Source organism: Hyla sarda, chromosome 6 (assembly GCF_029499605.1).
Source record: "Hyla sarda isolate aHylSar1 chromosome 6, aHylSar1.hap1, whole genome shotgun sequence".
Classification (NCBI taxonomy): Eukaryota; Metazoa; Chordata; class Amphibia; order Anura; family Hylidae; genus Hyla; species Hyla sarda.
Genome location: NC_079194.1, coordinates 237,915,426 through 237,933,582, shown reverse-complemented (window position 1 = coordinate 237,933,582; position 18,157 = coordinate 237,915,426).

Below are 18,157 nucleotides of genomic sequence, written 5' to 3'. Positions count from 1 at the left end.
ATCCAACTTAGTAAAGAACTTGGCACCTCGCAGACGGTCAAAGAGTTCTACAATCAGGGGAAGAGTGTAACGGTTCTTGATAGTGATGCTATTGAGTCCCCGATAGTCTATGCACGGCCGAAGAGTACCGTCCTTTTTAGTAACAAAGAAGAATCCTGCTCCGGCAGGGGAAGAAGACTTTCTTATGAATCCTCTCTGTAGGTTTTGTCGTATATAGTCGGACATGGCAAGAGTCTCAGGAGGTGAGAGAGGATAAATTCTGCCCCGGGGTGGAGTAGAACCAGGTATGAGGTCGATCGGACAATCATAGGGTCTGTGAGGGGGAAGGACCTTGGCTTGTTTCTTGCAGAAGACATCCGCAAAGGAGTGGTATGGCTCGGGCAGGCCAGCAGGCGGAGAAACTAGCGGGTCACGTTTGACAAGTACAGACTTGAGACAATGGTCAGAACAGGAGGAACCCCAACGCAAGATCTCCCCGGTGGACCAATTCAGGACAGGAAAATGACGTTGAAGCCACGGCAGGCCCAGGAGAAGTTCGGAAGTGCAGAAGGGAAGGACAAAGAACTCCAAAGTCTCAGTATGAAATATCCCAATGCCCATCTGCAGAGGCTGGGTGCGGTACTGCACCGTGGCAGAGAGTCTCTCTCCGTTAACAGTAGAGATGAAGAGTGGCTTGGGTAGACGGACTATTGGAATACGGTACTTGTCTACCAAGGAGGAGTGGATGAAGTTGCCAGCTAAACCGGAATCCAAGAAGGCGGCAGCGGAGAAAGAGGACTTGGAAGAGAGGGACAACTGCACGGGTATGATGAGGCGTGGACAGGAAGAGTCCACACCTAGAAACACCTCTCCCACGTTTACTAGGTGCGAGCGTTTCCCGAACGCGGTGGACGTAGAGGACAATCTCTAAGGAAGTGCTCGGTACTGGCACAGTAAGTACACAGGTTCTCGTCTCTGCGACGGCTTCGTTCTTGCGGAGTCAGACGTGACCGATCCACCTGCATGGGTTCCACTTCGGGAGGCCCAGTAACGGGTTGAGGTGGACGCAGAAAAACAGGAGCCAGACGAGGGTAGCGTCTAGGACGAGCCTTTTCCTTTTCCAGGAGGAGTTCCTCATGTCTCTTGGAGAAACGCTTGTCTATCCTAGTGGCCAGCAAGATTAGGTCACTAAGGGTGGAAGGTAGCTCACGTGCAGCCAGAACGTCCTTAATCTCGCTGTTAAGTCCCTTTTTTAAGGTGGCACAAAGGGCTTCATTGTTTCAGTTCAGTTCAGAAGCTAGGGTGCAGAACTGAATGGCATAGTCACCCAGGTAGAACTTCCTTGGGTCAAGATTAATAAGGCAGTCTCTGCGGAGGTAACCCGGGCAGGTTCCTCAAAAACATTCCTGAACTCCTGGCAGAAGCTCTGGACGAAAGAGGTGGCTGAATCAGCGTGGTCCCATAGCAGAGTAGCCCAGGCCAGGGCCTTCCCGGACAGCAAACTGAGGATAAAGGCTACCTTGGCTCGCTCAGAAGGGAATTGGTTGGACAGTAGCTCGAGGTGTAGAGAGCACTGCGACAGGAACCCACGGCACTGCTGCGGATCTCCGTCATACTTGTCAGGCAGGGACAAACGGATTCTGGAACTGGTGGTTACAGCAGGCGGAGGTGAAGTAGCAGATGCAGACGGAGGGGCTGACTGTTGCTTAGAAGGCAGAAGCTGCTGCATCATAGCGGTCAGTTGAGCCAGCTGTTGAGCCTGCTTGGCCACAATGGAGGTGAGGTCTGCTAGGCTTGGCAGGGGAACATCAGCGGGATCCATGGCCGGATATTACTGTCAAGAACCGGCAGAACAGGTAGTGGATCCTCTAGACCAGAGAAGCGATGGCGCGGGTCGTACTGAGGGATCAGTTCTAAGCAGTTATTGGTCTTCACCAGAGCCCGCCGCAAAACGGGATGGACTTGCTGCGGCGGTAACTACCAGGTCGTGTCCCCCAGTAACAACTCGACCTCTCTGGCAGCTGATATGGCGTGGTACACAGGGAGCAGGCAAGAGCGTAGTCGGACGTAGCAGAGGTCAGGGCAGGCGGCAAGGGTTCAAAGGCGAGTAGACGGTAGCAACGGGTTCGGCAACAGGCAAGGCAATACTAGGCTACAGAGAACGCTTTCTCAGAGGCACAAGGGCACAAAGATCCGGCAAGGGCAGGAAGGGGCAGGGTACTTTTATAATTTGGAATACAAAGAAAAAAGGTAATATGCACTCACCGCTGGGTTACGGTCATTCATCCTAGGAGTCCGGGGACACTGGGGAGATCGGCGTCTTCTAGGAGCGCTCGGAGGCTACACCGGTAGTTTCGCGGGATCAACCCACTTCATTCGGCCTCTAGTTTGCGCCATCGCGTCTCCTTTATTTATACGTGTATGTTCTGTGGAGGTAACCGTGGATACCAGTAAACAAAGCTACGGGTAGTGTGGGGGACCAAACTTATAAAGTGCACTAAGGGTAATACTTGAATAAATATAAAAAATTCTTAAATTCAATGCTATTGTTAGAGCTATATCAGTATTAGAATATTAAATTTTTAATAATATTTTTTATGAATTGTATAAAAAGGGTGATAGGTCGAGTCGGTTATTAAAACCTGCCGGTCCTTGCGCATCACAGCGCAGGATCCATTTAGCCTCTCGTTGTAACAATAGGATATCTCTGTTTCCTCCTCTATTAGGTACATTAACTACTTCAAGTCCGCCGATTACATTATTATGGTAAGTAGCTAGGTCCTCAGCCAGACGGGGCACTCCAGTTCCTTTCCTAAGGGTATTTCTGTGTTCGCGTATTCTAATATATAGGGGTCTTTTAGTCTTCCCTATGTAATAGCGAGAACAGGGGCAAAAAATTTAGTAAATTACATAAGAGGTTTTACATGTGATGAGTTGGTTAACCCTATGTGCTACTCCTCCTAGATTACAACTGATAGCGCAATCATTATATTTACATAAACTACAATTCCCACATATGTGGTTCCCTTTGGGAATAATTTCGTTGAACCAATTGTTTCTTTTCTTTTCTGTTTCTCTTTCAGATGATATCATTCATTTGTGAATTATTGAAGGAGAAAACGAACTTACATTCTTGATGGTATTGACTCCTATCTGTCCTTTTCTGTTTTTTTCGACTGCCATACAAGATTTCGTTCCTTGTCATCTTCTCAACTTTCTGATATGCCGCTTCAATAACTTCTATAGGGTATTTTCTCTCTATTAGTCTCCTTTTCAGCTCACGGGCTTGTTGAATATAGATCTCTGGCTGACTATTCAGTTTCTTTAGTCTAATAAATTGGGATAATGGTATCCCTCTTTTTACATGGTCGGGATGTGAGCTATCAAAACTTAATATTGTCTTTTTAGCTATGGCGTTCCTATAGCCTTCTGTATAGATGCCATCTGGGGAATTTTTAATTTTCATATCTAGAAAATCTAACTCCTTATTGTTGAACACACTGGGAAACCTCATGTTAAGGTCATTAGTGTTCAGGTAATTTACGAACAAGTGGAAACTAGTTTCAGATCCTTCCCAAAACAGTAGAATATCATCCACGTATCTTTTATATCCCTTGATGTTGGATACAAAGGGGTTATCTGCGGAAAAGATGTATTGATGCTCATAGTATGCCATAAAAATATTTGCGAAGGTACATGAAATTGGAGTCCCCATCACAGTTCCAACTTTCTGCTTATACCATTGTTCATGGTATAAGAACACATTATTAGTGAGGATGAACTCGATGGATTCACAGACAAAGTCTGTGAATGCTTGAGATTTCTGCGTGTGCTGCAAGAACAACCGAACTGCTTGTATACCCGCATCCAAAGGGATGCGGGTATATAAACTTTCTACGTCTATACTTGTCAGACTATAAGTAGGTTGCCATGGGTAATCTCCTATGTATTCTAAGACGTCGCCCAAATCTTTCAAGAAAGATGGAATGGATACTAAGAGTGGTCGAAGTAACCAATCAATGTATCTGGATAGAGACTATCGGGCGTCCTGGGGGATCGGTCCGCGATTTATGTATCTTGGGCAAATGATACCACATCGGTTTCTTAGGGGTTTCAGGTAGGAGGCGTTCTGCCATACGTGTGGTAATTATTCCTTTTTCCACATATTTCCGCAAATGTGTTCGTAGGTTGTTGATGACTTTAAATGAAGGATTGTTAGATAATGGTTCATAAGTGATTCAATCTGCCAGCTTTCTAGCCGCTTCTTCTTCGTATTGGTCGTTTTTCATTATTATGATAGCTCCTCCTTTGTCTGCTTTTACTATCTTTAACTCTGACTGCACCGCTAACCATTTTAGAGCATCCTGTTCTTCTGTTGTTAAGTTGTTTTCTCTTGAGGGGGTATAAAATACATTTCATATCTCTCATGACGGCTTTGTTAAAAAGATCCAGTGGAGAACCCATCAATACATCAATACATATTTTCCGCAGATAACCCCTTTATATCCAACATCAAGAGATATAAAAGATACGTGGATGATATTCTACTGTTTTGGGAAGGATCTGAAACTAGTTTCCACTTGTTCGTAAATTACCTGAACACAAATGACCTTAGCATGAGGTTTACCAGTGTGTTCAACAATAAGGAGTTAGATTTTCTAGATTCTAATTCCCCGGATGGCATCTATACAGAAGGCTATAGGAAAGCCATAGCTAAAAACACAATATTACGTTTTGATAGCTCACATCCCGACCATGTAAAAAGAGGGATACCATTATCCCAATTTATTAGACTAAAGAAACTGAATAGTCAGCCAGAGATCTATATTCAACAAGCCCGTGAGCTGAAAATGAGACCAATAGAGAGAAAATACCCTATAGAAGTTATTGAAGCGGCATATCAGAAAGTTGAGAAGATGACAAGGAATGAAATCTTGTATGGCAGTCGAAAAAAAACAGAAAAGGACAGATAGGAGTCAATACCATCAAGAACGTAAGTTCGTTTTCTCCTTCAATAATTCACAAATGAATGATAAAATTAAGAGCACTATCCTACAGCATTGGCACATTTTGCAGAATGATAATGACCTTAAAATAGCTAGAAAACAGCGACCTATCATCACTTACCGTAAGGACCGTACTATAGCCGACCAGTTGAAAATAACATCTGAAAGAGAAACAGAAAAGAAAAGGAACAATTGGTTCAACGAAATTATTCCCAAAGGGAACCACAAATGTGGGAATTGTAGTTTATGTAAATATGATTGCGCTATCAGTTGTAATCTAGGAGGTGTCACACATAGGGTTAACCAACTCATCACATGTAAAACCTCTTATGTAATTTACAAAAATTTTTGCCCTTTTTCTTGCTATTACATAGGGAAGACTAAAAGACCCCTATATATTAGAATACGCGAACACAGAAATACCCTTAGGAAAGGAACCGGAGTGCCCCGTCTGGCTGAGCACCTAGCTACTTACCATAATAATGATGTTAATGTCCTGCGCTTCGGCGGACTAGAAGTAGTTAATGTACCTAAAAGAGGAGGAAACAGAGATATCCTATTGTTACAAGGAGAGGCTAAATGGATCCTGCGCTGTGAGGCGCAAGGACCGGCAGGTTTTAATAACCGACTCGACCAATCACCCTTTTTATACGATTCATAAAAAATATTATTAAGAATTTAATATTCTAATACTGATAAAGCCCTAACAATAGCATTGAATTTAAGAATTTTTTATATTTATTCAAGTATTACCCTTAGTGCACTTTATAAGTTTGGTCCCCCACACTACCCGTAGCTTTGTTTACTGGTATCCACGGTTACCTCCACAGAACATACACGTATAAATAAAGGAGACGCGATGACGCAAACTAGAGGCCGGATGAAGTGGGTTGATCCCGCGAAACTACCGGTGTAGCCTCCGAGCGTTCCTAGAAGACGCCGATCTCCTCAGTGTCCCCGGACTCCTAGGATGAACGACCGTAACCCAGCAGTGAGTGCATATTACTTTTTTTCTTTGTATTCTATTTGATACTGCAGCTTTGTGATGTGCACCCCGCAGGTGGTCGGATAATTAAGATACCTGGACTGCCATTAGTGAAGTACACGTCATTCTGTTTCACCGCAGCACATGAGAAGGCTTGAGACATACCTCACGAGTGCCCCCTTCCACTTTCTTATATGTTACTTTTATAATTTGGCCCTTAATTAACTATTTGGGCCAGGCACCAATCATTGGTGCACTGGTCCTTTAAACTTAACATAGCTTGCGCGCCCCAGAGAGCAGGGACACACACGCCGGGACACGTGGCCAGTTTACACAGGAGCGGGGAGAGGTAAATGAGACTGGGATGCGGATCGCGTGCGGGGACGAGACGCGACGCGACCCACATCCCTGACGGAGACCACAGGGACACTGTGAAGAACCGGGGCGCGCATGGCTGCAGCAGGAGGCGAGCACTCCGGTCCAGAGGCAGAGACAGGAGCGCTCGTCATGACACAAATCATTTGATTTGCTCCTTACTGTGTCAATCAGCATAAAGGCCAGTAGAGCACAAGGGGGAGGGCATCTTTACACAGATAAGAGGGCAGTAACGTCACCCACTGCATGCACCGAAACTGCAGGACGGAGAGTGACAGGGAGAGAGAGAAAGAGGGAGAGAGACAGAAGAAATAGAGATACAGATTATAAAGAGAGACCTTGTGTGTGTGTGTGTGTGTGTGTGTGTGTGTGTGTGTGTGTGTGTGAACAGGATTCATTCCCCATGCAAGAATCCTATAGGGGCTCCTATACACTAAAACAGCATATAAGGGCACATCCTAATCACAGCCTCTGAAGGGCTCATCTTTTGGTACCACAAATCCAAAGCCTTTTTTCAAGGCTTATACCTGGGTATACCTGAATTGAATAGTGTTCCTCAACCAGCTACAGTAGCCAGTGAGGTGCAGTGATCTGTATCTAGCCTGTAGTGTAAATCCAGTACTAGTGCATTTCCTATTGTTCTGTAAACACCTTCAGTACACATTGTGCTGTCATCTCTGACATTCAAAAAGCGTGTTGAAGTTACACATATCTAGCCTGTATTGTGAATGATTGTTGAAGTTACATATATCTGCAGTTCATATTGTTCCACAAACACCTTCAGTACTCATTGTGCTGTCATCCCTGCCACGCAAAAAGCGTGTTTAACTCCTTAAGGATGCAGAGTTTTTCCGTTTTTGCATTTTCATTTTTCCCTCATCACCTTCTAAAAATCATAACGCTTGAAATTTTGCACCTACAGACTCATATGAGGGCTTATTTTTTGCGCAACCAATTGTACTTTATAATGACATCAATCATTTCACCACGAAATCAGAAAAAAATATTTGTGGGGCAAAATTAGGAAAAAAAACTATTTTTTTTTAAACTTTTGGGGGCTTCCAATTCTTTGCAGTGCACTTTTCAGTAAAAATGACACAATGGCCCAGATTTATCAAAGAATGTCTACGGTAGAGCTATTTTCCCACGTTTATTTGGGTGGTGGGTTTGACTAGCGTGCATCTTATTTATCAAGAAGGTACAGCAGGATGATGAATTTTGCGCAGTTCTGCTGTGGTGGGAAAAGCTCTACCACATACACTTTTTCTAGACACTTGTGAGGGAGGGAAGTAGACACTTTCCCGGGTCCTGAATTTGGCAGGTTAGGTGTTTTTACTTACTTTCACAGAGCTGCCTGTCTCAAAATATGCTGCTTGTGCCTGAACTGCGCCTAAACATAAAAAAAAAAATGCTCTAAAAGCAATGATAAATCTCTCCCCGATATCTTTATTCTGTAGGTCCATACGGTTACAAGGATACCTAATTTATATAGGTTTTATTTTACTTTATAATTATTATTTTAATAATTAAGAATAAATAATTATAACTACATGCACCAAAATTTGTATGTGTAAAATTGTCATCTTCTGACCCCTATAACTTTTTTATTTTTCCATATACAGGGATGTATGAGGGCTAATTTTTTGCGCTGTGATCTGAAGTTTTTATCAAACAGTCCAGAGCAGGATATGTTTGCTATGGGGATTTGCTCCTACTCTGGACAGTTCCTGACATGGACAGTGGTGTTAGCAGAGAGCACTGTGATCACACAATAAAGAAATTCAAAAAGAAAAAAACTTCATCTGTATTATACAGCAGCTGATAAGTACTGGAAGGATTAAGATTTTTAAATAGAAGTAATTTACAAATCTGTTTAACTTTCTGGCACCAGTTGATTTGAAAAAAATATATATATATATTTTCCACCGAAGTACCCCTTTAAGGCGTCTTTCACACTGCTGTTAGTACAGGAAACTGCAGTCACACCTCCACTGTTGTGCCGATCAGGTTCAACTGCTGACACCCCCCACATATTCTCCTCCTCCTGGGACATCTTGCACCCCATGGGGAAGAGTGTAGCTTATTCTCCTCCTCCTCCTCCCCCACCCCTCTTCATTGCTGCAAAATCAAGCCCTGCCATGCTGTGTTACACCTGTTAAGCCTGGGCGAGCAAAGCCACACAGCAGAGGAGCTGCTGCCCTGTCTGCAACAAAAGGTTTCACGTCACCGATAACGGCTCAAACATCATGAAAGTGCTGCATTTAGGTGGCATGACACACTCTCCCTGTTTGGCAGACGTGCTAAACCTTGCGGTAAAACATTTCTTGACAACTTGTCCGGGTGTCAGGCCAGTGGTGTCTAAGTGCAGGAAAATTTGCATTCAGTTTAGCCATTAGTATACTTTTAAACATGACTTGCTTCACCTACAGCGCCAAAATGGTCTTCCCCAACACCGCCTTATTTGTGACATTCCAACACGGCGACACTCCACTTTACACATGTTGGACCGCCTATACCAACAGCGCAAAGCGGTGACTGACTTTCTCATGCAACAGCAAGACAATTTCTGGAGCCTGTGTGATTTATAGCTCAGGGACTGGCAGCTAATCAGGGACACTGATTGAAGAGGATACAAAATATGTCAGCAAAGAAAACAATGGCATTGACGATGTGATGCCTCTGATATTCCTTTTGGAGCAGATGCTGATGGCGATGATAGTAGAAGGTGGGACGGAGGAGACATTAATTCTTGATGGCAGCAGGACGGATGTTCTCCTTGAGAAGGAGGAGTTGAATGAGGAGGTAATGATGACTGAGGAAGATAATTTGGAGATGGACTCTATGGAAGAGAGAGGGGACGACAACCTTATTTAAGTTGACACTAATGAGAAGGAGCATCAACCTTAGCAATATGGGATAGAGGTGGAACAAGCTGGGCCCTCAGAAAAGCTGGCAACGATGGCTAGGTGTGTGCTTTCCTGCTTGAACAATAACAAGCATATTGTGGGTTTGAAGTGAAGAGTACTGGATAGTCACACTCTTATACCCTCATGACCCTTATGAGAAGGAGGCTAAATTGGATTTGTAAGGAAAAGCTACGCAGCCAGCTTGCCACGGCTTTCCAGCAACAAACACCTGGTAAACGGGGTCCAGTCTCCGCTATTAACATCACTAGAAATGAGCAAACTTTTGAAAAATTAGATACGGACGATTCAACAAATTTTTCAAAAAAATTCAGTTCGATGCGAATTTATTCACAGTGAATCTATATTAAAAATGGCTATTTATGGCCTACAGAGAGCCTCAATAGGGGTGTAGAACACTTTGCTGTGTTCTAACACGCATATGGAGTGTGCTGGGTAGTGAAATAATACTTGTATTCAGTATGACATGCAGATTACAGGCATCGCTTTTAGAATAACTGCCGCAGAGAGGTACAATGACAGAGCCTGGAAGTGGCATCAGTATGAGGAGACCATATAGTGGCTGAATGACACAGCGTGGAGGTGTTGACAGCATGAGGAGACCATGTAGTGGCTGAATGACACAGTGAGGAGGTGTTGGCAGCATGAGAAGACCATAAAGTGGCTGAATGACACAGCTTGGATGAGGCTAAAGCATGAGGAGACCATATAGGGGCTGAATGACACAGAGTGTAGGTGTTGACAGCATGAGGAGACCATATAGTGGCTGAATGACACAGTGTGGAGATGTTGGCAGCATGAGGAGACCATATAGTGGCTGAATGACACAGCCTGGAGCATGCAGCAGCATGAAGAGACACTAGGGCTTCACAATCCCTAAAATTTTAAGGTGAATTATGACATTTTAATTGAAGATTTATGGTAGCTAGTGCTACCATAAATTTTTTGTTGGTCTAGGCCCAGGCCCAGCAGCATCATTGAACCATATATTGGCTGAATGACACAGCCTGGAGTTGGCTGAAGCATGAGGAGACCATATAGTGGCTGAATGACACAGTGGGGAGGTGTTGGCAGCATGAGAAGACCATATAGTGGCTGAATGACATAGATTGGATGAGGCTGAGGCATGAGGAGACCATATAGGGGCTGAATGACACAGCGTGTAGGTGTTGGCAGCATGAGGAGACCATATAGTGGCTGAATGACACAGTGTGGAGGTGTTGGCAGCATGAGGAGACCATATAGTGGCTGAATGACACAGCCTGGAGCATGCAGCAGCATGAGTAGACACTAGGGCTTCACAATCCCTAAAATTTTAAGATGAATTTTTAAATTGAAGATTTATGGTAGCTAGTGCTACCATAAATTTTTTGTAGGTTCAGGCCCAGCAGCATCATTAAACCATATATTTGCTGAATGACACCGCGTGGAGGTGGCTGAAGCATGTGGAGACCATATAGTGTCTGAATGGCACAGCCTGGAGTTGGCAGCAGCATGAGTAGACACTAGGGCTTCAAAAGCACTAAGAATAAAAGACAAATTTTGAAATTTAAATTGAAGATTTAGGGTATCTAGTGCTACCATAAACATTTTTTAGGCCCAGATCCAGCAGCATCAATAAACCATATATTGGCTGAACGACACAGCCTGGAGTTGGCTGAAGCATGAGGAGACCATATAGTGCCTAAATGGCACAGCCTGGAGTTGGCAGCAGCATGAGTAGACACTAGGGCTTCACAATCCCTAAGTTTAAAAGATGAATTCTGAAATTGAAACTGAAGATTTTTTGTAGCTAGTGCTACCATAAAAAAAAATATTATTCCCAGACCCAGGCCCAGCAGCATCAGTAAACCATATATTGTCTGAATGACACAGCCTGGAGTTGGCTGAAGCATGAGGAGACCATATAGTGTCTGAATGGCACAGCCTGGAGTTGGCAGCAGCATGAGTAGACACCAGGGCTTCACAATCCCTAAGAATAAAAGACAAATTTTGAAATTGAAATTGAAGATTTAGAGTAGCTAGTGTTACCATAACAACATTTTTATTCCTAGACCCAGGCCCAGCAGCATCAGTAAACCATATATTGGCTGAATGACACAGCCTGGAGTTGGCTGAAGCATGAGGAGACCATATAGTGTCTGAATGGCACAGCCTGGAGTTGGCAGAAGCATGAGGAGACCATTGAAATTTATGATTTTTAAATTAAAATGTAATATTTTAAAATTTAAATTAAGGATTTTTAAATTGAACTTTCAACTACCAAGTTTTAGTGTCCCGGGCCCCAGCATGTAGGTACAAAGGACCAAATTTAACAAGGAGTCACATAGCAGCACAATGACAGAGACTGGAGGTGGCATCAGTAGGAGGAGACCATGTAGTGGCTAAAGGACACAGCCTGGATTTTGTGGCAGCATGAAGAGACCATATAGTGGCTGAATGGCACAGCCTGGAGGTGGCTGATGCATGAGGAGACCATATAGTGTCTAAATGGCAGAGCCTGGAGTTGGCAGAAGCATGAGAAGACCATTGAAATTTAAGAATTTTAAATAGAAATGTAAGATCTTTAGATTGAAATTGAGGATTTTTTTTATTGAACTTTTAACTCCCAGGTTTTAGTGTCCCGGGCCCTGGCATGGGGGTACAAAGGACCAAATCTAACAAGGAGTAACATGTCACAATGGCAGCACAATGACAGAGCCTGGAGGTAGCATCAGTTGGAGGAGACCATATAGTGGCTGAATGGCACAGCCTGGAGTTGGCTAAAGCATGAGAAGAGACCATATAGTGGCTGAATGAGACAGCCTGGAGGTGGCATCAGTATGAGGAGACCATATAGTGGCTGAATGACTGCCTGGAGTTTGTGGCAGCATGGGAAGACCATATAGTGTTTGAATGGCACAGCCTGGAGTTGGGTGCAGATGAGAAGACAATAGTGCCTCACAATCTCTAAGAATAAAAGATGAATTTTGAGATTTCCATTGAAGATGTATGGTACCTAGTGCTACCAGAAACATATATAGGTAATGTCCTAGGCCCCGCAGCATCACTAAACCATGTAGTTGCTGAATGACACAGACTGGAGCTGGCTGAAGCATCAGTAAACCATATATTGGATGAATGGCACAGCGTGGAGGTGGCTGAAGCATGAGAAGAGACCATATAGTGGCTGAATGAGACAGCCTGGAGGTGGCAGCAGCAGCATCAGGAGTCCTGAAAGTGACCCGGTGACAGAGTGGTGTGGTGGGTGGCAATACCAGTACTCGGTGACGAAGGTGGGGGAAAAACGGTCTGATGCAGAGGAATGTGCCTTAAATCTGTTTGGCACTATCCATATTTGTGAAGTGTTGGTGTGGCACCATGGTCAATCTTCTCTCATGCATCAGGCATTAGTGGTTGGAAATCCTGGCTGATGCATGCCTGATTCATCTTCACAAAGGTCAGTCTCTCCACATTTTTAGTGAACAGACGAGTTCTCCTTAGAGTGACTATGGCCCCAGCCTCACTAAACACCCGCTCTGATGGCACACTACTGGCTGGGCAGGACAGCTTTTCCAGGGCAAACTCTGCTAGTTGCGGCCATAAATCAAGTTTGGCTGCCCAGAAGTCCAGCGGATCTTCAAGGTGTGTTGGCATGGGCATGTCAAGGTATGCCACCACCTGCTGTTTCAGGCCCTGCTGCAGGTCTACCAGCTGATGATGAGTTGCTTCACCACTCCCCAGCAGCCAGGGCAGTGGAAAGTGAGTACAGGGGGGCCCCCGATCCAGACCTGCGAGAGGATGGACAATGGTGCCGATAGGCATCGACCAAATGACTACATAGGATGCCTCTGTAGTAGATCATTTTGTCCTCCCTCTCAGTGGGTGTAAAAAAGGCCCATATTTTGTGGCGGTAGCGAGGGTCCAATAAGGTGGAGATCCAGAGGTCATCCCGCTGCCGAATGGTGACAATTCAGCTGTCACTATGCAAGCAAGTGAGCATGCATCGTGCCATTTGTGCAAGTGACTCGGAGGGACTCCCGGCCTCCATCTTCACTGCCACGGTGTGTCTGGGTGCTCTGTCTCGCCTTCCTCATAACCCTCTATCTCCTCTGGCTGCTCCTGCTCCGCCTCTCCTGTCAGATTACTAGAGAAAACGCCCAATTGGCGAAACCTAAACTGTGCTCAACTGTGCCCCTCCTCCTCCAGTTCAGCCCTCACAGGGCTCATGTGGCTGTGAGATGTAGGCACCACATCTCCAGTGCCTTGACCAACCATCATTTCCAACACATGTTGTAAGAAGTGAAGCAGTGGAATGACGTCGTTCATCCCGTAATCCTCACTTGCTAATAATGTGGCTTCCTCAAAGGGCCTGAGCAAACGGCAGGTGTCACGTATGAACTGCCACTGGTTCACATTGAAGTTACACAGTGGAGTATCCCTATCCACTTGGATCACGAAGAAATCAGTCATGGCTTTTCTCTATTCATACAGTCGAGTCGGTCCAACATATGGAGGGTGGAATTCCAATGTGTGGCAATGTCACAAATCAGACTATGTTGGGGGATACCGTTCTGATGCTGCAGCTCAAGGAGGGTGTGCTTTGCAGTGTACGAGTGGCTGAAGTGCATGCAAAGTTTCCCATTGTTAGGATGTCTTGCAAATGGGGGAAGACTTCAGGAACTGCTTCACAACCAGATTGATCACGTGTTCCATGCAGGGCACATGGCTCAGCCTTCTCCGTCGCAGTGCATGAAAGATGTTCTTCCTGTTGTCAGTCACCATGGTTCCCATTTCCAGTTTTCGTGGAGTAAGCCGTGCTTGTATTTCTCCATGAATAACTTTTAGCAATTCCTACCCTGTGTGACTCTTTTTGCCATGGCAAACCATGTGAAAAACTGCATGACACCGCCGTGCCCTGCACACATGGTATGCTAAAGGGCCATTGAGACTTGTCTGGGTAGTGGAGGCTGAAGACATAGTGGAGAATGAGGAGGCAGAGTCACACATTGTCACAGGACCAATGGCCTGAGAGCGTGGAGGAGGAAGCCCCGTGAATTGTCCAAGTTGGTGTTGTGGCTGTGAAGGAACCACATTCACACAGTGAGCCGTAAAGAACATGTATTGTCCCTGACCGTAGTTAGAGCTCCATACGTCGGCACTGCCGTGCACTTTGGTACACACCATCAGGCTCAAGGACTGGACCACCTTCTCTTCCACAAAATTGTACAGGGCTGGTACTGCCTTATTTGCAAAGAAATGACGGCTTGGCACTCTCCACCTCGGCTCGGCACAAGCCATCAGTTCTCGGCACAAGTCAATGGTGCAGAGTCCACCACTTGAAAAGGGAGGGACTGCAGCAATAGCAATTTAGACAGGAGCACATTCAGCTTCTGCGCCGTTGGATGAGTGGGCGCATACTGTTGTCTCTTCGACATGGCTTTGCCTATGGATTGTTGGCGGAATGGCTGACTAAAAGTAGGAGGAGCAGGAGCATCTGGAGTGACAGGAGGAGGGTATGACACACAGCTCCCTTCAGCTGAGGTGGTGGAGCCTTGGCTGGCTAGTGATGCAGCAGGCTGGACCACTACATCGGAGCCACGGTTCTCCCAGGCAGCTTTATGGTGGCGAAGCATATGTTGACGCAGGGCCATGGTGCCAACATCGGGACCCTGGACAAGCTTCACCTTCTGCCGACATATCTTGCATGTGGCTATGTGAACCTCTTCCGGATGCTTGATGAAAAACTGCCACACCGCCGAGTAGCTGATTTTCCCACCAACAGTCTGCACTAATTGACTGCTATTGCCGCTGTCTCCAGGAACCCCTGTTGCACTACCTCCCTGGATGGTAGGCTGCCGCGAAGCAGGTGGTCTCCCCCGGGCACGTTTGGCTCCAGACTTTCCACTTCTGCCACCATACTGACTGCCAACCATGCTACCACCTTGCTGGCTCAGCTGCTGCCTCATGGGCAACCTGCATCTCTCTTCTCCTGATGATCATGAAGTCCCAATGCGATCGGCTTCATCATTATCAACAAGTGCCTGCACGTCACTGATGTCCTCCTCAGGCTCCTCAACAGTGTCTGCTTCAGGACCCTGAACACTGGCAAAACCAGCTCCCACGTCACTCTCCTCATCACTACTTGCCCGCCTAGCGGGGAAGCGCAGATGTCTCCTCCACTTCTTGACTGGGCAGTAGCTGCTGACGGTCCTCTATTAGATCGTCCTCACTGAATAGTGGAGCTGAATCCACAGCATAAGATACTTCTTTAGGGGAGGGAACAGCATAGGACAGAGGCAATGGGAGGACAGAGACTGCTCCCGGGCCATGCCAACTGAGGGTTGTGTCTGAGGAACCCACCGACTGTTGACTGGGGATGTCAGATGTCACTGGTGATGAAGTGGATGAGCGTGTTAACCAATCGATGGCGGCAGATGGGTTGCTGGTCGAGAAGCGACCGCTAGCTTATAACGGGAGCTCAGGCCTCTCGCTGCGACTCCTGCTGCCACTCGCCCCTAGTCTGCTGCGACCTCTGCCTGAATGATTTAGGCCTCAGCCACTCCTCTGTGCACATCCTGGCACTTCTCTGCCTGACATACTTAGTCCATATATGAGGGGAGTACAATACGCTTCACTATGCTTAAAATAGTATTTGTTTAGAACAGCAGCCGGTGAGTACTTTTGCCTGGACTTTCACAGTATGTAGGCCCTTGACAGATTATCAGGTACAGAATAGTACACTACTTAGATGTGTGTATGCGGTATGCACTTATGAGGGCAGAAAAATGCGGTACATTCTGTAAAATACCAGCCGGTGATTACTTTGGCCTGTACTTTCACAGTATGTAGGCCCTTGACAGGTTAACAGGTACAAAATAGTACACTACTTAGATGTACAGTACTGACCAAAAGTTTGGACACACCTTCTCATTCAGAGTTTTCTTTATTTTCATGACTATGAAAATTGTAGATTCACATTGAAGGCATTAAAACTTTGAATTAACACATGTGGAATTATATACATAACAAAAAAGTGTGAAACAACTGAAAATATGTCATATTCTAGGTTCTTCAAAGTAGCCACCTTTTGCCTTGATTACTGCTTTGCACACTCTTGGCATTCTCTTCTTGAGATTCAAGAGGTAGTCACCTGAAATGGTTTTCACTTCACAGGTGTGCTGGTGTGGAGGAGGAGGTGTAATGGTGTGGGGGTGGGTGCTTTACTGGTGACACTGTTGGGGATTTATTCAAAATTAAAGGCATACTGAACCAGCATGGCTTCCACAGCATCTTGCAGCGGCATGCTATTCCATCCGGTTTGCGTTTAGTTGGACCATCATTTATTTTTCAACAGGACAATGACAAAAAACACACCTCCAGGCTGTGTAAGGGCTATTTGACCAAGAAGGAGAGAGATGGGGTGCTGCACCAGATGACCTGGCCTCCACAGTCACCGGATCTGAACCCAATCGAGATCATTTGGGGGTGAGCTGGACCGCAGAATGAAGGCAAAAAGGGCCCACAAGTGCTAAGCATCTCTGGGAACTCCTTCAAGACTGTTGGAAGACCATTTCAGGTGACTACCTCTTGAAGCTCATTAAGAGAATGCCAAGAGTGTGCAAAGCAGTAATCAAAACAAAAGGTGGCTAGAACCTAGAATATGACATATTTTCACACTGTTTTGTTATGTATATAATTCCACATGTGTTAATTCATAGTTTTGATGCCTTCAGTGTGAATCTACAAGTTTCACAGCCATGAAAATAAAGAAAACTCTGCATGAGAAGCTGTGTCCAAACTTTTGGTCTGTACTGTACGTATGCGGTATGCACTTATGAGGGCAGAAAAATGCGCTACAGTACCCCTAAAAAATCTGTATTTTGTAAAACACCAGCTGGTGATTACTTTTTCTGTCCTTTCACAGTATGTAGGCCCTTGACAGATTAACAGGTAGAAAATAGTACACTACTTAGATGTACGTATACAGTATGCACTTATGAGGGCAGAAAAATGCGCTACAGTACGCCTAAAAACTCTGTATTTTTGTAAAACACCAGCCGGGGATTACTTTTGTCTGTCCTTTCACAGTATGTAGGCCCTTGACAGATAAACAGGTACAAAATAGTACATTACTTAGATGTATGTATGCATGCGGTATGCGCTTATGAGGGCAGAAAAATGCGGTACAGTACGCTTAAAAAAACTTATTTCTGTAAAACACCAGCCGGTGATTATTTTGGCCTGGACTTTCACAGTATGCAGGCCCTTGACAGATTAACAGGTACAAAATAGTACACTACTTAGATGTATGTATGCGGTATGCACTTATGAGGGCAGTAAAATGCGCTACAGTACCCCTAAAAACTCTGTATTTTTGGAAAACACCAGCCGGTGATTACTTTTTTCTGTCCTTTCACAATATGTAGGCCTTTGACAGATTAACAGGTACAAAATAGTACACTACTTAGATGTACGTATACATTATGCACTTATGAGGGCAGAAAAATCACCAGCAGTACACAACAGTGCTGCAGCCAAAAAAAGCTGTGTACTAAACACAAAATTGCACTCTGTCAAAGACTATTAGGAATGGACTGCTGGGTATTATATCGTCTACAGACTAGTATAACCAGAAGATGATTTTTTGTGGAACAAAGACACTGAATTGAGTGGAAAAATTATTCCTGCCTCCTCTGCTAAGGTTTATGAAGTTGAGACAGCTTGTTGAAATGTATGAGGCAACACACAGCTATGTGCCCCTCTCTGTAATACTATGCTGAAGAAAGTTAATGCCTGCAGCTGCAGTAAAAATCCTTTTGAGTTAAAAAAAACAATGCTCTCCGTCCAAGAGAAAGCTGATGTGACTAGGAGGATGTTAAATGCTCTGGACTGCACTTTTCTCTGCT